Source organism: Camelus ferus, chromosome 9 (genome assembly GCF_009834535.1).
Source record: "Camelus ferus isolate YT-003-E chromosome 9, BCGSAC_Cfer_1.0, whole genome shotgun sequence".
NCBI lineage: Eukaryota > Metazoa > Chordata > Mammalia > Artiodactyla > Camelidae > Camelus > Camelus ferus.
Window position 1 is genome coordinate 70249111 of NC_045704.1, and position 25741 is coordinate 70274851.

Sequence of the window (25741 nt, forward strand, 5' to 3'; positions counted from 1 at the left end):
TTCCATGGATGAGAAACTCGACAAACACTGCATCTGATACACAGCAACACAAGCAGATCAGCGGCCTCCAGGTACTGAGGATGGGCGTGGGGATCACTGAGGTGGGGCTCAAGGGAATATTTGCGGTGATGGAAACGTTTTTATCTTAATTGTGGAGGCAGTTACACAGGCGTATAAATTTGTCAAAGCACATTGAAGTGTACATTTTAAATGGGCTGCATTTTATCATGTGTAAATTGTATCTCAACAAAGCTGATTTTAAAATAGTGAGTAAGACTTTTCACTCATCAGTACAAACATTTTTGATAATAGGCTATGGAAAAACAGGTATTTTTAAACATATTGCCACCTGAAATGTGTAACATTAAGCCAAGGTATTTTCACATTATTTTTCCAAAAATTAAAAATGTGTATGTATATATATATATATATATATATATATATATATATATATATATATATATACCTTCTGATTCAGTCCTTCCACAACAAAGAATTTATACTAGAGTTACACACTCCCACATTCAACATGATATATGCAAAAGGCTTTCATTTCATAACTATTTGTAATAGTAAAAAGAGAAAGAAGTAACTTCAATGTCTGTCAGTAGAAGACTGGTAAAACAAATGAGGCTATATTCATTCAGTGGAATACTATCCAGCTATAAAAATATGAAAATGTGCATTATATACTGGAATACTATCCAGCTATAAAAAAATGAAAATGTGCATTATATACTGAAGTCGACTAATCTGTAAGATTCACCATTTTAAAAAGCAAGGTGCAGAATTTTTATAGTATACTACCTTTTTGGCTTATAATATATCTGCTTTGCGTGTGCTTAAAGTTCTCAGAAACACAGCTGTTCAGAAAATTGACCCAACTGGGTGATCTGGATAGGAAACACTGTGATTAAAAGTCAGGAGTTGGGGGGAGAGTTTTTAATATACACTGTTCTAAACTTCCTGACTTTGAACTGTTCAAAAATAAATATAATCGAAAAGCAACACAACTTTAAAAAATGAGAATACCACTTGTAAAGGACTAGATAAAATAGACAAATGGATTATATTAAGAAAGAGATTCATAAATTTTTTCAAATTGATGTTAGAGTAAAGGAGTCATTCAAATCATAAAGGCAGAATTGGCAATTTCATACACAAGGTTAGGCAATTAAAAAAAACCAGACCTGAATGATGTGAGTAATGTTTTCCAATCAAGTACATATCACAAAAAGCAACGTGAAACTGGTTTCAGATAATTTATTGACTTACCCAACAGACGTTTAGGGCAGTGCTGAGTTCACCTGTGGCTTGATGCCACCATGACGACTGCATTACCAGGACTTGGTCTCTTCATCTCTTAGTTTTGTTCTGCTTTTCCCTGTGTGTTGGCTTCATTCTCAGACAAGGTCTTTGCCTGAGCTGCAGCAGCTCTAGACATCATATTTCTCTCTCTTCATATCCAGTGAAGTCTGATAATTATAAAATAAATTGAATTTCATCTATCAACTGTAATTTGTGACGTTAATAGACTAAAGAGACAAAATTATGTAATTTTCACAATTGAGGCTAGGAAAGGCATTTGATAAAAGGCAAGCTCTATTCTTCACAAAAGACAGCAAATTAGGAATAAAAAAGAACTATCTTTAACTTAGTAAAAGATATATACCAAAACCCACAGTAAACCTTGTAATTAATTTAAAAAAACATTTGATGCATTCCCTTTAAGATGGGAACTAGACAAAAAGCCCCACTAACACTGCTAATGTTTAACCTACTATTGGAAGTTCTGGCAAAGATACAAAGGAAGAAAAAAAAATAATGTAAGCATTAGAAGATAAGACATAAAGCTGTCATCATTTGCAGATAATGTGAACATCTACTTATGAGAGATTTGGTTCTCTACACTAACAGTACCCAAACAGAAATCAAGTTTAAGAGGATAACACTCACAATAGCAATAAAAATAATAAAGTGCCTAGGAATTCCTTTAAAAGAATATACAAGACCTCTACGGACAAAGCTTCAAAGCTCTAAGTAACACAGAAAATAATCTGATAAAAAGAGAGGCATTCCAGGCTCTTGGATGATGTGTCTCAATGCTGTAAGAAGTCACTACTTTCTAAATTAACCTAAATATTCAAGGAAACCATGAAAGAATTTTTAATCATTTTGGGAAAAAATATCCACAAATAGTTAAGTCAACCTTTAAACACTGAAGAGGGGAACTTGCTCTGTCAGATAAGATAGTCTACAAAATATAGTAATAAATGTAACATGCTATTGATGCAACCACAGATAAATGAACCAGTGACTATTCCAGTGAGTCCAGACAGATCCCCATAGGATGAGAACTTCATATACAATAAAGCCAGCACTACAACTCAATGAAGAAATCCGCCAAGATCAAATGTTGTGGAGAATCTGGTTCAGTGGGAATTCTTACACCAGAGGGAGTGTAAGTTGCTACGACCACTTCAGAATGCAATTTGGAGCACACATTCTCGTGCACTATGGTACAACAATTTTTGCACAGGTGCCCTGAGAGTCTTGGACTATTCACAATAGAAAGAATATGGAAACAATCCAAATGTCCGTCAGTGGAACAATGAATTTAAAATACTATGTTGATGTGAGTTGTAGTCATAAGACACCATACGCAAAACTACATGTGTACATAGAACAGATGAATTTTGGAAACAAGACGTTGAATGAAAAAAGCAAGTCCCAGAAAACTACACAATGTGTGACATCACATTTGTGATACCACAAAACTAAACAATATATTGCTTAGAGGCGTGTGTGTGTGTGTGTGTGTGTGTGTTAAACAGTAATAAAAAAGAAAAAGCAGGTTCTCTGGAACTTCTAGCCTGCCTTATCCAACCTAGAGAAATCCCCTCGGCACAGCTGCAGACACGTGCAGCGAGACTCCATCTGCTTTAACGGGAATGGCGAGTGCCAAGGGGACGTAGGTGGGGCATCGACAATGTCTGCTGCACAAAGAAACACAAATGCAAGCTGAAGACAGTGATTACTCCTAGAGTGGAAATAGGTACAGGTAACAGGGGAGAGCGCTTAGTAGGTATTTGTAACCTGTAGTTCTTAAATTATAGCTTGGTTTGTGTTGTTACTTTTATTATGTTTCATATCTTACACACATTCTTTCAACACTTCATTAAAATGATAAAAGGAAAAATAAAACATTTTTCTTGACAGGAAAAAGTAAGTTAAAAAAAAAAAAAAGAGCTCCCAATTAGGAAAAAGTTGTTCCCAGCTACAAAAAAAACCTGTTAATTGCACAGTCTGTTTTCTGTAGAGTACAAATATGAGTGTTTTATTTTTTCCTTCAAAAATTGTTCTGTTTACTTTTCCTTTTTGGTCTCTTAAGACATCTTGGGCAGAATATATAGCTATGCATGCATTTTCAGATATTAAAAATCCAGTTGATTGTCTCCCACGGATGATTCAGTGCTCACCTTCCGACTGCCAGTGCCTGCAAGGTAGCAAGTGGAAAGGAGGCGCCGGTGTGGAGGACATTTGCAGTCCTCTTGCCCCACAACACCTCTCCTCCTTCCAGAATCCCCAGGGCTGGGAAAGGAGAAGAGACATAAGACTTTCTAGCAAAAGTCTCCCTGACTGTGATAGCTGTATATTACAGAAGGGGTAAGTCTTATTAGCTCTTTCGGTCCAGTCTTGGTTAATGATGCCCTGGGCACAAGTGGGTGCCCAGTTGCTTCTCTCCGAGTCATCCTGGAAGCCCCAGGAGAAGAGCCAAATTGCCAGTGCTCAGCTCCCCCATGCGAAAGACGCACTCTTATCTCCAGCCCCCTCAGCTCAATTAGACTTTCGTACACTCCACTGCCTCTGGCTGCTGGGGTCTCTCACCTGGCCATCATCACGAGAGGGGTGCCAATTTAGGGTGCTATCTTTGGGGTGTTAGAACAGTGGAAACTCAGACATCTGCCATATCCATTTTACTTATGAGATGTCCATGTTAGCATACTGGACTCCATTATCTTATTTAATTCTTACATTAGTCCTATGAGTTAAGTACTGTTCTTAACTTCGTTTTACAAATGAGGAAACTGGAATTCAAAGATACTAAAAAGCCTGAACCTAACAATGGAATGCCGGGGCTGGACAGAACCAAAGCACTCTGACTTGAGAACCTGAAACCAAAGGATAATCAATAGGACGCTTGTAGGAAATGAAATCAGACAAATGGAGGTAATTTCACCCAGGCCAAGTTCCGATATGATGAATCATTCTTGTCTCCACCAGAAATCTTATTCATTGTCCTGAAGATTCAGTGTCCACCTTCCCTGAAATGTGCTGATTGTTTAATTACTAACCTACAAATGTCAACACTTTGATCTCTTGGCTTATCTTTTCTAAATACCGTATCTATTAAATTTTTCTTTAGATACTTTAAAAAATATTAGTTAGGCTACAGTTTTATGATGATCATAATTTTGTATGTATCTTTCTCTTAAAAAAATGGTCTCTTTCCATTATTTGAAAGACATATAAATTACCCACACAATTGCAATATTCAAACATATAATTATGTGTGTAGGAAAACCAAAAGAGTATACGTAACATCTTCTGGAACTAATAAGCATTTTTAAAGAATGGTGTCAGGAAACAAGATCAAGATACAAAAGTCAATCATATTCTTAATTACTAGCAAAATTGGAATTTTAAATTTTAAAAATACCATTTACAATATCACTGTAAAATATGAAATCGCTGGGAATAAAGTGAACAAAATTCATACTGAATCTATATGCTGAAAGCTAAAAAAATCATTAATGGAAGAAATCAAGGGACCTAAAGAAGTGGAGAGACATACTGTGATTATGGACTGAGGATACAGTATTGCTGTTATGTAAATCCTCCTCAATATAACCTATAGATTCAATGCAATTATAAGTCAAAACCACAAGGGTTTTTTTTTTAATTTATAAGTTGTATATACAATATAAACAGAAAGACAAAGGAACAGAGTAGTCAAAACAATTCTGAAAAAAATCAAGCTAGATGACTCACACTAGCTGATTTCAAGACTACACATATGCTCTAGTAATGAAGAAAAGAACGCGGCTCTGGTGAGAGAATAGACACATGGATCAATGGAACAGAATGGAAAGCCTAGAAATAGACACATACTATCCAATCAACTGATTTTTGACCTAAGAGCAAAGGCAATTCAAAGGAGAAAGCAGTCTTTTCAACAGAAGATGCTGGAGCAATTGGATGACCACATGCAAAAAAAGTGAACCTGGTCGACCTAACTGTCACATCTAACACAAAAATTAACTCAAAATGGAGTTACAGATGCCACTGTGAAATGTAAAACCATAAAATCTCTAGAAAAAGTCTATATAATCTTGGGTTTTATAAACAGTTTTTCAATATGACACTAAAAATGCAATCTACAAACATAATATATTGGATTTAATCAAAATTAAGAATGAGTTGGCAGTTTCTTATAAAGTTAAACATAAACTTACCATACAAACCCAGCAATCCTGTTGCTAGGTATTTACCCAAATGAGCTGAAATCTTTTGAGCACACAAAATCTGTATGAGAATGTTTATAGCAACTTTATTCATAATCACTAAAAACTGAAAACATCTGTCCTTCAATGGGGATGTGGTTAAACAGGGTTATACCCATGTGATGGAATAATACTCAGCAACCAAAATCAATGAACTACTGCTTCATGAAACAACACGGATAAATCTTAAGTCTATTTTACTAAGTGAAAGAAGCCAGCTAAATAGTCTACATGTATATATGACATTCTGTGAAAAACAAAACTATGAAGACAAAAAACAGATCAGTAGTTGGCAGGAATGCAGGTGGGAGGAAGAGTTGATCATAAGGAGCACGTGAGAAAATTTTGAGGGGAATAGAAATATTCCGATGGTAGATACACGATTATACATTTGTCAAAACCCTTAGAACTGTACACGAGGAAGATTGATGTTACTGTATGCAATTAAAAAAATAATTAACCAGGATGCCAGGATGCTGAAGAGAGCCTCAAGTGTATCGCAGTCGGTGACACATGAATCTGTGTGACAAACATACGACATAATCACACTGAAGGGGATGTGAAGCAAAGGAGCTGACCGTTGTCTTGTTGTACAACGGTGTTTTAAGTAGCTATTGTAAGGCTAAAGACAGAAAGAGCTGTGCACAAACACTTCCATTGGTAAGACTGTTTCTCACTGAGTAGGGGTTAGTAACTGTGAAACTATCACTGAGTAGGGGTTAGTAAAACTGAAACTACATTACATGTTGAAGAAGTCTGAAGAAGGAAGTAACTATATGCTAGATAATGGCAGCCAGGTTTCTCACCATCAAGAAGTAACAAGTAAGCAAGGTGGCTGTGGCAGGCTACAAGGAACCCTGTAATGTATTGGAGTCTTCGGAGATGGCAGTATGTTACTTTTGATTTCTAAGCACTGTTTTTTTTTTTTTTTTAAATAAAAAGTACTAGGGCTTCTTCTGAAGTAGCTGAATATAGGCTTTGAGCTGGAAAAACACAAGGTGAACTTGGAGCACTGTGTGATGTCAAAAAGGAAAGAATTACTCCAAGAGTGAAAAAAATTAAGTAAGAAGGAAGGACAGAAGGAAGGAAGGGAGGGAGGAAGAAAGAAGGAAGAAAAGGGAGTGAGGTAGGAAGGGAGAGAGAGAGAAATAAAAAGAAAGAGGAAAAAAAAAAAAAAAAAAAAAGAAAGAAAGAGGGAACGAGGGAGACATGTCAACCAAAAAGAGCCCCTTGACATCCAAATCCAGAACAACAATAAAAAAAAAAAAAACCATAGTATTGGATTATAACCCAAATTATAAAATAAATATTCATGAGCTCGTATTAAAATGAATAGATGATTAACTAAATAAATGGGTGAGAAGGGACAATTCTTCCTTTCAGAGGAATTCTAATTAATAAATGTAGAAGATATAAGGGAAATTGAAAATTACCATGCTACATCTAATTTTTACATATTGACCTGGTATTCAGGAACCTTGCTAAACTGATGTTTTATTTAGTTCTAGTTAATTTTTTTCCATAGAATCTTCTGCATATGTGACCATGCTGTCTGTGCATAAAGACAGATTAACTTCTTTCTTTACAGCCTGGATGCCTTTTATTTCTTTTATTGTCTATTTGATAGGCTAGGACTTCCAGAACAACACTCAGTAGGAATGATGAGAGCAGACATTCTTGCCCCATTACATGTCCGAGGGAAAAATAACCGTCTTTACCCATTAAGTAGGATGTTATCTGTAGGTTTTTCTGAAGACATCTGTCTTAGTCTGCTCAGGCTGCCGTAACAAAATACCATAGGCTGGGTGGCAATCCATTTTCCTTCTTTTTGTCTTCTTTTGGAGTATTTTTTTTTATTATTATTTCATTTCCTCTTCTTTGTTACTTATTAGTTCTAACATCGTGTTTCGTTATTTTAGTGGTTGATTCAGCATTTATGGAGTACATCTTTAACTCATCTACCTCTAGGTAATATTCCACCTGACCTTGAGCACACGTTTCTTACAATAATATCCCTTCATTTCTCCCTTCTAGCCTTCGGGTTGTTTTTCAACATTTGCTTCTACACATGTTATCAACCACGACACACAACAAAGAACTGTTGCCCTCAAATGCTGTTGTTTGTCCTGAAGCTGATTTTCAGAGTAGGATACCACACTTCTGGGAAAACTATCCTCTCTCCCTACAGATAAAAAAAGATGGTCTCTCTCTGCCTACAATTGTAGACATCCGGTAGAAGAGAACAAATTAAGGTCTCTTAATGCCCTTAGTAAACCACCCTCTATTTTGAAACAACTTCTTTTAACTTTGGGTCTGTTTTGCTAGTCTTCAGCCAAGGTTGTTCTCTTTTGATTATGCTAAGCAATAATTTCACTACCACCTCATAATCTTATGGGAGGAAAATCACATATAAGACTTACAGAATACAAATCATTTTATTTGCTAATATTGATAATTAATAGGTGATCACTGTTTATGAGCACATATAAATATGATCTTTATAACTCAGTGTTCAAGTTTCTACATTGTATAACATTTAACATGTCAGCTATTTTGCATCTTAATATAATGTGCAAAATGTTTATAAAAATTGCAGGCCCATCAGAATCTCTTGGTTCAGTTGCTTGATAAATTGGCTTATGGCTTCTGGAAAATGGATATGGTCACGGTCAAGTATATGGCAACTTCTCAAGCAATGAACAGTTGGGTTCATTAATTATTATATGAGAAGACAATGAAATAAATGGATAAGTATATAAATCATTTCAGTATTTTAGTGACTAGTTAGATCTAATCGAATGGAATATGTTGTACTATATACAGACATTTTAACATGAAAAATACAAGTTATTGAAGAAAACTATAAAATTTTATTGAAAGATATATAATATAATCTGAATAAATGCAGAAACACTCTATGTTCCAGTATTTGATAGCCTTGAAATATCAATCCTTTCCAAATTTATGTGTTATTTGTCTATATATGTATGCTTAATGCAGTTAAATTACATTAGATATAAACTTTGACAAATTTTTTGAACTGGAAAAAATCATTCTAAAATTCATAGGAAAGGACAGATGTGTGAGAATTTTCAAGGAAACTGCCTTAGAGAATAAATCTTATTAAAAGCAATGATGGAAAAGAATTTGAAGATATATATGTATGTATATGTATAAGTGAATCACTTTGCTGTACACCTGAAACTAATATTGTAAATCGATAATACTTCAATAAAAAATGATTAAATAAAAAAGCAATGATGATCAAAAGTATACAGAAGTGAAAAAATAGTCTACAGAAATTTCAATGAAAGAGAACAGAAGTCCTAATAATGCTTACATGTTTAAAAAATTCAATTACAAATTTTAAAAATTCATATGAGAAATGGTAAAGAAAGTATTGTTAAATTATTTTTGTAGGACAACTGGCTCTCAATTTAGAAAATAAATGTATAACCCTCTTTTATACTATTCATAAAAATAAATTCCAAATTTAGTGGAGATTAAAAAATAAAGAACAAAGTAACTAAGTATGAAAAATAATACAGGTAAGTATATTTATAACCAGGAGTGAGGAAGATCTTTCTAAGCATTTAGAGGAAATCAGAAGCCACAGAGATAAATAATACCTGTTTTGAATACATAAAAATAAAAATTTCAGTATGACAAGAAATCATTACCAGAGTTAAAAAGAAAAAAGAAAAAGAAAGCCAGGAAAATGGAGTAGCACAAAGGGATGGCATGTTACTATGTCTAAAATTGATTTTAAAGGGCAATAGGATAAAAAATGGGCAATGATTTTGAGTAGGTATTTGGTGAACAAGGAAATATAAATGGCCACTCAACATGAAAAATGCTAGATCAGTGTTCAGAGAAGGAAAACAGAAACCACTGTAGGTATTTCTAACAGGAAGAGATTTAGGATAAGAAATTAAGTGCTTACATCCTCACTGAAACGGCTGGAGGAAGAAGTCTGGAAAGGCCACTCTGGCTCTGAGGTTCATCCCTAGGCTTCAGAAAACCAGGAAGGCTGCTGTTGCCACCAGGGCTGGGAACCATGGTAACCCACATCCCTGGTAACCACAGCTGCCACAGGCACATGTGGGAGATTTGTACTTTGGTTAAAGCTCCTGTGTTTGCCTACCACTGAGAGGGGAAAAACAGCTTCTGCATGAAGATTCTAAACGACAGAATTTTAACTGGGATGCCTCTGGCAAGGGATTGTGAAAAAGATTAATTCTCAGAATTCCAATCCAGTCTTACGGGGAGAAAACAAGAGATGGTCAACTTTATGAATGGGTGATGAATCTGCATGGTAATATGGGTGAGGTTTTTAAATGGTTAGTTTGTAAATTCTTTTAAAAAGCTTGTTGGGATTGCAGTGACTTGGTTGCTTTTTGTGTATAATATGCTGCTGTTCATCTACTCCAGGCCCAGACTGACAGCATAATCAGAGAAACAGCGAGCAAAAAATACTTTCAAAATAACCCTTTTCTTTGTTTGCCTTTCTTGAAAACTGTGAAAGGCACACATAGATCAAAGTTACACTCTTTAAAAATCCCTTATGCTCCACTTCCTCAAACACAGATAATTCCATTTTTCTTCCTTTTAAACTCTTCCAGACCAAGCCAATGTGCAAAAAAATCTTGATTTTTTTTTATTCAAACAGCCACTACCTCACCACCTTCCTATACAATCAAACCTCAAAGGACCAATCTTGCAAGTAGTGGCTTTAACTAGTATATTTGATAATAGTTTCAAAATATTCATTCTTTACCCCCAACAATTACACAAGAGGCCACGTGACTTGTTTTGGCTAACGGGATATGTGATGTATCGAGGGCTTCAAAGGTACCCCCACGTTCCCGTATGTGCTCTGGAGTACTTCCATCTTTGACCATAGTAAGAACATGGCTGAGACAACTGTTGCCCCTCTGTCTGGGTCCCCACTGACCCACAGTCCTGCTGTGTTGCAGGTATTGTTCTAATTGCTTTACAAGAGTCATGCAGATTCTGTCCTCATCACAACCCTCAGAGGTAGGTAAGACTGTTGCCTCTATTTGCAGACGAGGAAGCTGAAGGAACAAATGCTTAAGTAGATTAGCCAAGTTTACAGCAATAGATGAGATTTAAATATACTCGAGCTTTAGACACTATTCTTTGACTACATGGCATATTTATTTTAGTACTTCTTTCCTTTTCCAAAATGTTACAAAAATCATTCTATATTTTATTCTAAAATGTTTTAAAAGTTTTATCTTTCAGTTTTAAATCTTTCAGCTATCTAAGAAAGATTTGTTTTTATATGGTATGATGCAGAATTCTCTTTTGACATGGAAGGCTAAAATTTCCTCAGTACCTGTTACTTACTTTTTCTATAGAAGGCAGCCAAATAAATCTCTGTAGAAGTAAAATAATTTTTCTTTAGATGTTTGCATTTTCTTTATTTTAAGGCCATCATTTAGAATTTAAATTAAAACACGTTGGCAGCTGTCCACTCCTGATTCTCTAGGGCACTACTGTCCCAATGTATATCCAGTGAGGTAAATAAATGGATAGTAATATTTATAACATAGAAACAAATACATCAAAACTTGATGCAGAAACATTTGTTTCAGTTGTGCTTTCTAAAAGCCACCCAGTAATCTCCATCCTCAAATTCATCATATAATCCAGACCACAGAAATGCTTTCCATACAGTTAAAAGAATTCCAACAAAAGAAACCAAAGAGTCAATGAACCTACAAGCTATGATCGAAGAGTATTAAGAACTTGGAATGAAGAAGAAGAGGTAAAAGAGAGTAATTGGAATTGCTGACGTGACCAGTGTACTTTATAAATCCCACTTACTTAAAGTTTATACGTAACCTATTTTATTTTTGGATGACAATATAAAAGAAAAGTATGACATATAATTGATTAGAGTGAGTTCATCCATCACTAAGTGTTAAAAATACATTAATCTAAAACTAGATTACAAGAAAAAATAATCTTTTGCACTTACTGTCACTTTTTAAATACGAAAAGATGAGCTTAAATACAACTTAGGTAATTTTTAAAAATCTTATTTTTAGAAGTGCATTATATGCAACATATCAGTTATTTTCATTGTGTCTGTTGTATATAAAAGATTAATGAAATTGTTCATGGGATCTTCAAGGCTTGAGGGAATACAGCTTTATAATCAAAGTACAAACCCGATACTCTTTATGGGTTATTTATTGTTTTGAGCTTCTCGTAGCATTTATATAAAGTTACATATTTAAGAAACCATGCAATTATTTCTAAATTTTGGCTTATCACTTGCTAATAATCTAGCTCAATATTTTCATCTCTATTTAATAGGAAGGAAATGTGAGGCTGGAGATTAAATGAAGTACTTCTCACACAAAATTAGAAGATGTGATAAGTTTATTATTTTTAGATTTCTTAGGCTAAGCTAAGAACTTCCTTCCCAAATTTATAATTTAGTAAAGTATAATATGCTTTCTACTAAAGTCTGAGTGTTTTGGATGTTGGCACAGCATGGTTTAAAAAAAAAAGATGCATTTTAGTAAGAAATTTTAATAAGTGGAGGCCAAATTATGCCTCTAAATTTTTTACATTTGTGTGTGTGTGTGTGTGTGTGTGCTGTATCAACCACCCACTCCCAAGGATTCTTTTTGCCCATCAAAAGCACTATTTCTAATATGACTGCATGTTCCAGAACACAATGCAGAACATAATGTTCAACCCATCATCTATTTCCAGCATTTGCTTCCTGGAAATCGTGCTCTCCTAATATATGCATGAATGCAGTGGATGCTAGCGCAGTTAGGGAGTAAAAGGAAGAGATTAGGTGTTGATGTGGCAAAGGGATAAAGGCTAGGGAAGGACACTTGCATGAAATGTCATCTGATCTGATCAGAATGATTTCTGCAACCAAATGCTGAATGCTGTCTCTGGAGGTCATTCAAAGTCTTTATACCTTTTTTTGGCCACTAATACTTTGCTGGTTCAGAATATAGAGCATACAGATTACTAGTTTATACTAACAAAACCATAATCCCTGATGAAAATGCTGCCAGTAAAAAACTTTCCAAGGAAGGTCTATTTTTACTCTTTCTTTTCAAGCACACATGCAAGGTTTCTGTGTGTGTGTGTGTGTGTGTGTGTGTGTGTGTGTGTGTGTGTGTATCTTTAAGGACATTCCTACGGAAAGTCAAGAAAAATGTTATTAAGTCTCCCAGTCTGCTGCTTGAGTAATCCCTGCCCTGAGGACTGCCTGTGAATACCAGCCTAATTTCTGGGACCAGATCTAAGGTGAACAAGAAGAATGTAAGGAGCTGTAAGAAAACTGCATCCACCTTGTCTGACAGCAAATAGGAGACCTGCATAGATCTCTTCTATTTGAAAATGAGTAATGAAGAAACAACAGAAAAACAGTAACAATACGGAGTCTTTGAAAAACATCTTGATGCCAAAAGAAAAGAATAATCACTGAAGAGAAAACACCCCAACTTTGAAATTGACTTAACGTAGGAAGCAGAAGGCAATTTGAGAAAATGCTTCATAGCTTCTGTAAACTCAAATGCACGTCTCCACAATGTGCCATCAGCAAGCAACAGCTGAAGATGATGGCAGAAATGAGAAGGAACAGGACTGGATGAGAAGCTAACACAAGGAAGTGAGAATGGGTTAACAGAACTTGGTCTGTACTTAAAAAGTAAAAACATAGACATACTAAAAACAAACAAACAAACAAAAAAACCTTGACATTAGAGGAGGTGAGAGACGGAGATAATTGAGAAAATACAAGGAAGCACCATGTTTACCAGAAAGAGGCTAGTGGAGTGGGTGGGAGGAGGTGAAGCGTGTGGAAAGATGCAACTTGCTGCCTACTCTTACCTTCTTAAAAGAAACAAATGCTCAAGACCAAATTGTCTCACATAAAAACAGTTATATCAGATTCACCCATGAGCAAGAGCTCTGTCAAACGGGGGAACAATGCTCCCTTTTGTTGTTGTCTAAACCCAGCTAACACAGTAAATGTCAGGACCAACTGTACCACTGAATATCAATGCAAAAAACATTCTAAAAATAAAATATTAGCAAACAGAATTCAAAGTACATATCTGCCATAATAAAAAGCTCTTGATAGGAGTAGATGATTTAATATAAAGCAACATATTATTATATCCACCATTTGGTATGCCCAATGGGGGAGAAAAATGAGTATCTTCAGAAGACTTAAAGGTATTAGATAAAATTCAAAACATTCATTTAAAAGATTCCCATTAAAATAGGAATAGAGAGATACCTCCTTATTATGGTGAATAAATACACATACGTATTTGTATACATAACGTAAACACTCTAACATGAATGTGTATGTGCTTGTATACACGTATTGGTTCAAAAGCTAACCTCAACTGAATGTTTCAACAAGAGAAGCAATAATATTGAAACCAGAAAGAAAAAAAGAATGCTTATTATTGCTACTATCATTAATTAGTCTAGCAGATCATGCCAAGGTAATTAGCAAGAGAAAGAAATATGAGGCATAAACATTGAAAAGGAGAAGGCAATATTTTCATTAAGGCAAATAACTATTATGGCGCACCTAAACAATTCAAGAGAATAATTTGTCCAGTTACTAGACACAGAGAATTCAGTAAGTATGCTGGATTTATACAGAAATTTATTGCATCTGTATATAAATAGCAGCCTGTTAGAAAATATAATGGAAATAAAAGTCAAATAAAAAACCTTCTGTATGAGACACTAAAGAAAAAACTTAATGAAAAAGGTCATATATTTATATAATGAAAAATATTAAATGCTACTAAGGGATATCAAAATATTTGAATAAATGCCAAGATTTATCACACTCTTGGATGAAAGAAGTCAATAGTGTAAAGACGGCAGGTTTTTAAACTTCAGCACTATATAAGCTAAATTTTAAAGTTTATTTGGAGAAAATAAATTAGTGAAAATAGCCAGACAACTTTGAAATATCAAATCAGCGTTTAAAATAACATTGATTTAATAAATATCAAGTGATTTGGTAAACCCATAAAAGCTCTAAAATTAAATATAGGAATATTTTCCCCCAATAATCTTAGAATTAGGAATACTTTAAAGACATAAAACCCAAAAACAATGAGGAAAAGATTGATAAATTTGACTCTGTGAAAATTAAAATGTCCACATACAAACATAAAGTCAAAAAACAAACAGGAAAAGGTACAACACACGTGACACATGGCTGATTTCTTTCATCTTCGTAGATGTACTTTAAGTCAATAAGAAAAACACTGGTAATAAAAAATGGGCAGAAGACAGTTCTCAGAAAATAAAAATTATTAAGCGTTTAAATTTTTTTTAAAAAGTTACTTTATCTTGCTTATAAAGATAGCTTAAAGAAAAATGAAGATACCACTTCTTAACCTACTTATTTTAAGAAATAAAAAAAAATTTGAAAACTCACACTATTAGAGAGGGTATGGAAGAAAAGCTCAGGTCTCTTCATCCCCTGATAAGGGCACCAGTCCCATCATGGGGCTCTACCTTTACCTCCATGACTTCACCCAAACTTAATTACCTCCCAAAGGCTCTGCCTCCAAACTATCACACTGGTGATTAAGGCTTCAACATGAGAGCTGGTGGAGGGAGTGGGTCACAAACATTCAATTAACAGTAACAGTTAAGGGGGGAGGGCAATGTCTCAGTTGGTAGAGCGCATGCTTAGCCCACACAAGGTCCTGGGTTCAATCCTCAGCACCTCCGTCAAAAAAAGAAAGGAAAAAGCAACATCATTGGTTAAACAAACTATGTTTCACCCACACAAAGACATCATTGGCAGTAATTAAAAATTTCTTTCAGCATTTTTACTCAGCGTTTTCCTTGGCTTACAGAACTCCCTTTAGTATCAGCTTTGAGTCAATCTATGAGAAAAGAACTCTCTCAGTTTTTGTTTGTTCAAAAATAAATTCACCTTCATTTTTGAAAAATGATTCCATTAGTTAGCAGTGGGTTTGTTTCAGCACTTTAATAAATACTCTGCTTCTGGTTTTCACTTATAATGTCTGTTTTTAAAAAGCTGAAGCTCTCATTTTTCTATTTTTTAGAAAAAATTTTTGAATGGAAAATTCTTTATGTTTTCTATTTTAAAGTAATGTGTCTGTTTCCTTTTGAAAGTTTATGACATTCTTTTTGTCTGATGTCTCTTGATGTAGTTTCCTTTGTAGTTTTTCTTGCTGGGAGTTTGTAGCAATTCTCAAATCCATCAGTGATGGCTTCGATTTTCAGTTTCTGAAATTCTTAGCCATTATCTCTTTCAATATTTCATTTTTCTCATTCTCTCCTCTATTCTGAGACTTTAAGTACAAATATTTTAGGTTTTTAAAAATCATTTCCATGTGTTTTTCAGTTCTTTTCTGAATTTACCATCTTATTCTCTCCATGTTTCAGTCCAGACAGTCCAGATATTTTCTATTGCCCTTCCTTCCTGTTCACTAAGGTTATCTTCAGCTGTCTTTAACCTACTATTAAATCAATCTATCGATTTCTTAATTTAATTATTTTATTTGTGCATTCTAGGATATCCATTTTGCTCTTTCCATGGATTTCAGTTATCAAGTATCTGTTTTGTCACCTATTGAAAATATATTAGTCAAAGTTATTTTAAAGTCTAGTAACTTCAAAATATGTACCACCTGTGGTTCTTTATATTGCCTATTTTCTCATGCTTTCAATTATTTAATACTGTAACTTATTTCGGAGGCATTTTGTTCTGCCTTGTTTGTAATGCCAACGTGCACACACGTATTTAAGCTAATATGAGGTTCTCGATGACATCTTTCTTCAGAGATGACTTACATTTGTTTCTGGCTGTCAGCCTGCTATGGGAGTGAGTCACCTTAACCCAGTGTGGTTTGAGCTCCTGAATAACTGGGTTTCGATCTTTGTGTGGGATAATCCATTTCCTTGTACCCTTATTCCTAGGATGTGACCCTTCAGGAATCCCAGTTGTAATTTCCGGAGGCCTCATCCTTGGCAGGTCCTGGACCGAATTTTGTCTTCCTCACACCACAAGAGCACTGAAAATTCTGCTGCGCTTCTCAGCTTTTTAGTTGCTGCTTTCTGCTTGACTTCTCAGACTCTTAGCTACAGTTGACAAACAACAAACACTTCAAGGGGAATAGTGACACCAAATGTTAGACTAAGCTCAATGCATTTTTTCTTCTCTCAGGGCTCCTGGTCTCTCAGGTTCTGAATGCCTTGGTAATTCCCTAATGTTTTACGAACAGTCTAAATTTTTTATCTATAAAGCCTTTTCAATTGTTCACTGCGAGAATATTGATCTGAGACAAGCAGACTTTTAATAGCCAAAACTGAAAGTCTGGATTTGTTATTTCTGAGATGGTGAAATTTTGAATATTTGTCTAGCTCTGTTGTAATCACACACAAAAAAATTCAGTTTATTTCATGTATGTTTTTTTTTATAGAAAATGTATTTAAATGTTAGATATAGGAGAAATACATTTGCAGATAACTAAAAAGGAATAGATGGAGGGACAGAAGTAAAACCAAGAAATGTGGAGTAATGAAAGTCAAGAAAAGATTTTTCAAGACTGTAGAGAGACTAATTTGTTGGCTGTACTGGGAGGTAAAGATAAAGAAAAAGGGAAATGAGTAAGGATAGCAATATTGATTCCAGATATTAACCATTAGGTCACAAATACTACAAGCATGGTATAGACATCAGATACATGAAATGAATAAAAGTAAAAGCTCATACTAGACACAAAAATCTATGTAACTATAAATGTCATTATTTTGTCATAATTGTGGTGTTTTGAGTCAGTGAAGATAGGAAGATTGATTAAATAGATAGCATTGCAACCCCTAAGTACTCTTAGTGGGGAAAAAAGAATTAGATCCTAAATCACACCTTATATCAAAACAAATTCCAGAGAGATCAGAGACAGAACCCATATAAAATACCATATGGGTATAGAGATAAATAGACTTCAATTATTTTCTTCCTAAACAAAAAAAATTCATTCATAAATACATATTTAGAAAGACATATTATTTAAAAAATTTTAAAGATTAGGGAAAATAACTTAAAAATAAATAATTTATTATATATATTAAAACTAGAAATCAGGAAAACATTGAAATTACTGACTCTAAGAAACAAGTATGTTGAAAAAGACAAATAGATAAATCTAATTATAAAAAGTGAGAAAATTAAAAGTAATATAAAAAAAGCAAGTAAGTTAACAGTTGGTTATTTTAATGTAAAAGAATGTCATATACAAAACTAAACCAATGACTCTCAATGGAATAGATGGTTTTTGTAGAAATTTTTAAGTTGCCATAATTGACACTAGAATATATCTACTAATTAAACAGACTTCACGTAAGAGAATTTTGGGGGAAATATTATATAATTATAATTATCACTGCTCAAAAGGTTCTGGGACACATAGGTTTTTGGATGTGGGCTTTCAATATTTTAAAGAATAGCTATTTCCAATCTTAGCATAATTTATTCCAGGTCAAGAAAAATGAAAAAGATCTCTCTAATTAATTTGATGGATCTAGGATAATTTTAAACTGAAATCAATAAAGGACACAAAAAAGAATTTTATAGACAATTTTATTTGCATAAAGATTCAGACATATAAAACAAATTATTTTTAAAAACAAATTCAGCAATTTATTTTTAAAGTAATTTTCTATAATCAATAATTTTGGCTTAAAGAGGTATCCAATGCCATTCAAAAGCCACTTCTTACTTTTAAAATGGTTTTAAGAAGTACTCAACATATTCTCAACATAAGAAAAATCTTGCACCTATGGTAAAATGATATTTACAAATAATTTTAATAGTTCCTACCACTTATTGGGCATTTATTTAAATTAATAGTTTCAGCAATACTAGAAGGTACGTTATTGGCCTGATTTTAAAGAAAATGTTATTTCATACGGATAGTCAGTGGAGAAACTAGGCTAGAAGACTCATTACAGCGAAATAGCAGAGGCATTCCCAGTCATTGTGGGCACAAAAGAGATTTGCTTCATAAGCAATAAAAATCTCACACTAGAGAACACCAGAAACCAAAGTGAAAGGTCAGTGCATTCTGGGAAAAATACTTGCAACTCATCTGATAGAAAATGGGTTAAAAAGAAAATGGGTTAATATCATTAATATAAAGTCAGAAAGCGTTTCTTTAAAATTTAGTGTATGTTTTTTGAAAGATCCATCAACTCAAATCTTTATTTTAGCTGTCATAACCATTTCCTCCTTGATAATAATTATAAATTTCTCTCCTTCTTTCTTAAGTTTATTGCCTTTTCTGGAGAGAGAGAAAGAATAAACAGTAGAGAAATTCTTTGTAAAAATGAGTCTGTATTTCTATTAAAATGCATTATCTTTGATAATTCAGTCCACTTTGACTTACAGCTACTTTAAAAATATTCATGGGCTTCATAGTAAGATACTATCACATTTGCATTTCTTGACTCTTCAAAACAAGCAATTAAATTTTCTCACTTTCATATATTGATTTCATTCTTAGCCTGAATATGTCCTAATTATGTATTTCAGGAGATTCTGCCTTTAGTCATTGAAGAAATTTAATTCCCTTTGATCACCTAACCAGGTTAAACAATTTCATTAGGAGACAAAATTTTAATTAGCAAGGAAATGCTTTGGAACTAAAAGTAAAAGTTGTTAAGACAAACTGAAGTCAAAACATTACCCATTTTTATTCATTCATGATAAAAATATTAGCTGATGGCTTATGAGGTATGAGGCATTAATACTACATTAATTACTACATTCTCATTTTTTTCAGTCTTTGCCCACTTCATTTATTTAAATATTACAAACGGTTGGCCAGAGAATTAAAGTGTACTTAATTTTTCAGGGAGACATTCCTAAAATTTCAATCTCATTTTCATGTAAATTACATATGTAATAGCCCAATACTGGTTATTGTCTATCTACCAGAGTTTCATGGGGCAGTAGGTCAATTTAGCATCTGTTTCCTCTCTTTGGGTGTAAGTACCCTGTGCTGGGCTGTCAGTCTAATGGTAAAGTCCCCTGGCTTCAGCTGCAACCTAAAACAAACTTGGAGCCAATATCAAAAGAACATTGCCTTACATTTTGCTCTCATGGTTATCCTTCCTGTCCTGGGCACTTCAATGTACTGTCAAATCACCATCCAGAAATGCTAGTTGACTGTTGGGAAACTGGTCATCGTCATCTAGTACACAGTTTCATTATGAAAAGAACCTCTGTTATCTGAGATCACAAAGTTGACGTTTGGGGTTCTGCTAATCCTCCTTTAGCTGTCTGGTTCCCTCAACTTTAATGGAGAGCTATAATCCTGTAGCCTCTCACAGCCTACCACCATCCATACGTTATACTATCTTTTGAAGGATAGCTCATTTATTCCATTATTCACCAAGTACTTACTGAGTGTTCACTATGTGCCTGACATTCCCTAAATTATTGGGGCTATATGTAGCAATAAGGCACAATCCTCTGCCTATATCTCTAATCCTATCTTTTCTCATTCCTTAGGTCACACTTTATGCTCTAATAAAACCACACTGCTCAGGCTGTTCACCTCTGCACCCCCTTCATCTTTCAAGATTAAGCTCAAGTCCCATTCAAACATCCTTTTCTCATGTCTTTTTACTGTTCCTTCCTGCCAGAGGCTTGACTAATAGCTTCTCTTCTGGGTCTCTTAGTAGCCAGGTAATCATCGGGTTTGCTTCATCGTATTGAAAATATCAGGTTATAAGCCAAGATTATAAGAACAAAATTGCATCGTATTCATCTTTATATCATCACCACCTGACTGGCTAGAAATAACAGCCACTCTTTAAGGGTTCATTGAACTCATGTCAACCATGCTGAACTGAGTCTAGCGGGTGAGTGATAGATCCAAACAGAGATAAAAATTGGCAAAGTAGAAAATATACACAAGGTAGGAACGAAGTGTTACAGAGCTAGAACATAAGGAAGGAAAAAGGACTGAATTGTGTGTGCAAGTTTTTTAGCTCTTAACTCTCAGCTCCAGATTCACTCTTTTATACTCAGCCTGGGGCTACATTCTGTCAAAGGAGAAAATTAAAGGAGACTGAGAGGCAAGAGGAGGAGTCGAGGGGCTTCCTGCTTTGTTCTGCCTGCAGAACTTGGTGCTTCTTGGCCATGGGCTGTTGCCACAGCAGCAGGAGCTGGTTTCAGCTTCCAGCTTCTTTCAAGACCCCTGAACCATCTTCATCTTGGTCCTTCACAAAAGCCATCAGCAGCCAGGCATGGCTCCATCCTTAGAGGACTCAGGCGCACCTCCACAAGACCCTACCTCTGAGCTTTTAGGTTCTGATAACCCCAAGCTCTTCTCTTTGTTTCGTCCGCCTTTGTGTGGTAGCTGCGTCCTGCAGGTCTCATTTCCTGGTCACCCATGTTCTGCGTTTTCATTTGTTGGCCTTCTACCACCTATGTAACTAGTTCTTTCTGTTAAATTCCCTGTACGAAACACTTCGGTTTGGTGTGTTTTTTGTTTGTTTATTTATTTTTTTATCCACTGGACCCTGAGACTAATATATTTTGCCTAGGTATATTCTACTTTCAGAAAATCTGATAGTGGAGCTAATTTTTAAAGGCTATGTAAGAAAGCAAGAGCATACTTTATGAACCTTAAAAAGCCAGTGAGCTAAACCGGCCCACTATAATCAAGTTACTTATGACATAGATTGATCTACTTCTAACTGGAGTTTTGTAAGATTTTATTTAAATAGGGAGTTCCTTCGCTTAAAAGAAAAAGTTGGAGAAAAAATGCCCTAAACCAAGCATTTAAGCCTGACTGGGAATGTCAGTGACAATTATATTCAATCCTACGGATAATAAAATCCTATGGGGTTCCTGTACATGATCCACTTTGATATTTTCAATAATACTGTAAAGTAACCTGTGTAGCTATTTTAAATAGGTTTTCCAAAGTCCTATTGTTTGTTAAGAGACAGATTCCAAGGTATTATAAAATCTAAAATTTTGTTTATTCCACCACACAGCCTTTTACTGCAGACAGAAGCTGGTGGCAGAGAGGGTTTGTAGCTCTGTCAGATCACAGCGTGCTCCCAGGAGGCCCTCCAAACATGGCTATGGCATTCCTTTCCATAGTTAGTAATAACTAGTACTCAGTTGGTACTTACTATTTGCAAGGCATTTTGGTAAGTGTTTCTCATAGGTTATTTCACTCAATTCTCACAACGATTATTATCTCCACTTTACAGATGAGAAAACTAGGGCTTGGAGGTGTTAAGTAATTAGCATATCGTTGGGAAGGGACACAGTCAGAATTCTGTAGCAGGCATCCTGAATCCAGAGCCCACACGCTTAACCACTACACTAGAACATCCCCTAAAAGGACATATTTTTAAAGCAATGTTATGGAGAAGGGTATTTTCACCTTAAATAATGATGTTTTTTCATTTTAAGTTAAAATGAATAAATATAGTCATCTGCATGTCACTGCAAGTTTGAAACAAAACAAATGTGCTATAATAGAACTTTTTTTAATTGAAGTATAGTCAGTTTACAATGTGTCAGTTTCTGATGTCCAGCATAATGTTTCAGTCAGATAGAACTTTTTAAAGCTGGAAGAAACAATTGAATTCTAACACTCAATTGAAATTGCTTCACTTTTGCTGTAGTGCTACCAAACCTTACTAACACTGGGAAATCGAGATTACCCATATATTAATTACTGATTAATACATGAATGCTCATAATGATTCTGCATGATTATTTTTCTTTTGTGAAGAAATCACATTTGAAATGTGACACCATATGGAAAAGTTAATTCTGTTGAAAAGATTGCTATTATTTTTCAAAAGACTTTAATTTTATTATATATTTGTATCCTAGAGCTTGTGCCATCCTCATATTGTGCCTTTTCCCATTTATCGACATTAATGAAAGGCAAAAACCACTTCACTTCCTTTCACACGATCTGTCCATATTTCAATTCCTAAAGCACTAACGTGAATTACTTTTTAAAAGCTACTCAATCGTCAACTGAACCGACAAATAAAATCAAGATAAAATGAGTCACTGCTTTTGCAGTCTAACCTGATTTTTTCAACACTAACAAAGAAAATATTTAGAGAAAGTTTCTTTTTGAAATACAAATGAATACCTGGTAATTGCATCAAATAATGTGTCATGAAAATGTTTTTTGATAAAAGTTATTTTACTAGCCACAGTGGAAACATTCATTTGGAATGTAAAAAACAAACAAACAAACAAAAAAAAACTTTAAAAATTGGTCTTACGGGGCATAAGAATAAAATGTGTTCATTTGACCTATTCAGTATGTTGACTTTTAGATCGCACCATATCAAGTGCTTTCAGCTACGTATCTTCTTCTAAGCCAGTGGCACTGCAACTGCTAAGCCTAATAGGGTTGGCCCCACAAACCAGCAGCTTTTGGAAACTGTCATCTCTGTTCCTGATCTAGAGCCTATAGCTTAAGCAACAAAATCAGGCAGCTCCTTTCAAAACTCCAACAGGGCAGCTGGGATGTCTTGGATTCTTTTGCTCAGGTCTTTGAGACGTTTCATTTTGCCGTCTTTCCCAGGACCACAGGCGAAGCCCTGCCTCAGCTGCCAGTCCTCTGGCTTCATTTTCTGCCTGCCAACTCTTGCTTCTTCTTTCCTTAGTCTTCTATCCGGACAGAATTTCTAGAATGACATCCCCAGTTCTGTATCTGACCCATTTACTATCTGTATTGAACAAATGCAAAGCTATGTTTTCACCAACTCCCAATCACTTCTCTGCAGATCATTTTGGCCTTTTAGCTCCCCAAATTCAGTTTTAAATATGTCATGATCACACGATCATATCCAAACATTTATAAGATTAAATATAAATCCCAAAGCCTATGTAAATAAAGGTTTTAAAAATCATTGTTTTATAAACTAAATTATATTTTTGTCAATTGGCATATTTTTATCTACTGACATAACAATGTTTTAGTAAATACTATGAAGTGAACAGGTATGGCTGGAATTCATTATTTGTACTCGCTGTAAAATATTCCAGAGTATGAGTATTTTGTAATTTATTCACCTAATCAACTAGAGATAGGCATTCAACTCCTTTCCAGTTTTAGCCACTATGTACACTGCCATAATTAAAAATTGTAATAGACTGGTTCTCTTCCTTTTAAGGAACAAAAGCCTTAAAATTTAATAGCAACCTTAATAGATATGCTTTATATTTTAGTATATGTCATGCGATTGCTTTCCCAAAGTGGGGCGATAATTTCTCTGTCCATCGGTAGCCAAGAGGGGAGCTTCGACCTGCACCCCCAGCAGCAGTAGGTCTAATTCCCAGGCTTCTTCTGGGTAGAGGAGAGTAGACACCTGACCCCAGGGCAAGGAAAGGGATCTGCACAGCTAACTATTCCTCAGCCCGCACATTTGCAGCCAAAGGTACCTGGGGCCTCCAATTCCTGAACATTCATGAAGTGGAAACTAGGTTGCTTTCCCCACAGTCCCCCCAACTCCCGAAGACTTGCTTTCCTCTGTATGTTAAGTCCGGTACTGCTCATCCACTTTTAGTGTCGCTTGGCTTCCTGTCTCATTTTTTTTGTTGTTGTTGTCTGCTCAGTTTATGCCTTTTTAAAATTCTTTTATGCCAGTTTTCTTGGGGTTTCAGAAAGGAGCAGAGTAAAAGAGGCTGTTTCTCCTGTGGGCTTTTTCAACTCATATACCTATTTAGTCAAATTTAAGATCATACGGTCTACTCAAGTTTGTTTTTTTTTTTTTAAATCTTTTTGGTTTTTTTGGCATTCTCTTGTAAACACTGATCATTTCTATTTTCCCAGGAACTACCCACCTTGTGCAGTTTTTCATACATGTGACCGTAGAGTTTATGCAACTTTCCTTTATAATTACCTTAAACTCGAATGTATTTCTGGTTATGACTCCTCTCTCATGCTTCGTCTTGCATATTTGGTTCTTTCTTTTCTCTTGACTTTCTGATGAAGTTACCCATTGTCCTTGTTCTTTTACAGAAGTAGCCTTTATATTTACCTTGACTTTATCCTATTGTTTTGCTTTTAACTATTTCAAATTTTATTATATAACTTCTTAATATTGTTATATCTTTTTATTGTGTATCTAATTTCTTAACTTGTGTTTAATTATTTTGTGTTGTTCTATTGTTCATCTCTCTTCTTTAGGGATGAAGATAAACAAACATTTCCTTACAAATACAGTTTCCCTGGGTCTGTAGGCTTTGGTGTGATGTCTTCTTGCATTGTTGTCTTAGTCAGTTTGGGATGCTGTGAAAAATATTCCATGGACTGGCCGGCTTAAACAACAAACATTTATTCTCATGGTTCTGAATGCTGGGAAGTCTGAGATCTAAGTGCCTGGTGAGGGGCCCCTTCCTGATTTGCAGAAGGCAGTCTACTTGTAATCTCACCTGGGGGCGAGCACGCGGGCAGCAAGCAATCTCTCTCAGGTCTCTTCTTATTAGGGCACAAATCCCACTTATAAAGGGTCCACCTCTATGACCTAATGACCTCCCAAAGGTCCCATCTCCTATCCATCACTTTGGAGGTTAGAATTTCAATATACGAATTCTGGGGGAACACAAACATTCAATCCATAGCAATTGTTTTCTAGAAAGTTTGCTATTTTCTTTTAAATTTCTTTTATCAGAATGTTGTAGAGTGTATTTCTAATTTCTAAGCAGTTATGATTTGGGAGTATCTCTTTTGTGTTTATGTCTAGTTTTATTCATTCAGTCAGAAATACTGAGTGGCCACTTTAAGCCCAGAAGGACATGCGATGCCTGAAATACATCAGCGAACAGATTCACTACGCAACCCTACTATTGTTTATCCTATAATCATTCTGAAATCCCCCTGCTTCGTTTCTAGGTTGATTCCAAAAGCTGAAGGACAATAAATAACATTTACATACTACGGCTATGTAAACGTGGTTCACCTCAAGGCAAGTTAGTACACTGAAGCCATCAAACTGCCAATAAAAGAAGATGCTCCAGCCCCAAAGGATTTTCTTTCCTCACACATTGTTACTTTTCAAATATTTCACCACATTTTACTTTTCCTCCTATCTGAACCACAAGTACATTATAC

At 34.9% G+C, this 25741-nt stretch overlaps 1 long non-coding RNA gene across 2 annotated transcripts in view; it reads right to left on the bottom strand.

The window, feature by feature from the left end:
- Nucleotides 1-25741, bottom strand: part of LOC116665903 — a 98593-nt gene that overhangs the window by 58433 nt on the left and 14419 nt on the right. For both annotated transcript variants that reach the window (XR_004322686.1, XR_004322685.1), the window contains exon 4: nucleotides 1276-1475. This is a non-coding gene — a long non-coding RNA (uncharacterized LOC116665903). The remainder of the gene's footprint in view (nucleotides 1-1275; nucleotides 1476-25741) is intronic.